The sequence below is a fragment of the Corvus brachyrhynchos genome, unplaced genomic scaffold (assembly GCF_000691975.1).
Source record: "Corvus brachyrhynchos isolate BGI_N302 unplaced genomic scaffold, ASM69197v1 scaffold10, whole genome shotgun sequence".
Taxonomy (NCBI): domain Eukaryota; kingdom Metazoa; phylum Chordata; class Aves; order Passeriformes; family Corvidae; genus Corvus; species Corvus brachyrhynchos.
In genome coordinates, this window is record NW_008236180.1 from 4,234,564 (window position 1) to 4,235,181 (window position 618).

At 64.4% G+C, this 618-nt stretch overlaps 1 protein-coding gene and 1 long non-coding RNA gene across 3 annotated transcripts in view; one reads left to right on the plus strand and one right to left on the minus strand.

Moving 5' to 3' along the window:
• Positions 1-577, minus strand: part of LOC108446688 — a 9,060-nt gene extending 8,483 nt beyond the window's left edge. The window contains exon 1 of the long non-coding RNA XR_001861975.1: positions 270-577. This is a non-coding gene — a long non-coding RNA (uncharacterized LOC108446688). The remainder of the gene's footprint in view (positions 1-269) is intronic.
• The window catches only part of OPRL1 (opioid related nociceptin receptor 1), a 14,086-nt gene that overhangs the window by 468 nt on the left and 13,000 nt on the right, over positions 1-618 (plus strand). Inside the window, exons 1-2 of one of the 2 annotated variants that reach the window (XM_008634510.2) lie at positions 7-111; positions 586-618. The gene's annotated coding sequence lies outside the window, so the exon portion shown is untranslated. Of the gene's footprint in view, positions 1-6; positions 112-585 lie in introns of those variants that run through there. The other variant, XM_017733975.1, reaches the window with a different exon arrangement.

A 618-nucleotide genomic window follows, 5' to 3' on the forward strand; every position in this document is an offset into this window, starting at 1 on the left:
GAGCTCCCGCCTGTGACCCGTCTCCCCCCCATCCCCCGGCTCGGGGGTGCTGGATGTGGCCCCGGCGAGTGGAGTCTGGTCCGGAGCTGCGCTAGAGGGGACCTGCCGCAGGTACGGAGCCGGCTGGGGGTTATTGCCAGCTTCGGGCTTTTCCTGCTGTTTTGTCGTGATACGGACCGGTGGGGTCGTGCCGGAGCCGCGGTGGCTCTCGGGGTACACGGGCGTCAGGGGAAGGTCTGGGGGCACAAAACCGCATGTGGGGGACTCACCGACCCGCAGGGATGGGAGAGGCAGGTGGGAACATCCAGCCCCTCGGAGAAGGGATGATGTGTGCAGCCGGCACGTCCCCTGCGCCGGCGGTGTGGAGATGTGCGTGATCCCTGTGTGCTCGGGATGCGCCAGGCTCTCAGGGTTGCATCCCATTAAAATGCTCCTGGGGAGGGGGGCTGTGCTCCTCGGCAGTAAATCATCCTTCTCCCTGGTAATAAATCACCCTTCCCCGGCGTTTCTCATGCATTCGCCTCGCTACAGTCCCGCGCCACCCGTTTGATCAGCAGATTTTAAAGCTGTCTCTTGCTGCCCCAGGTCCTTGGCGCAGGCTGCTGCTTCGGGATGGAC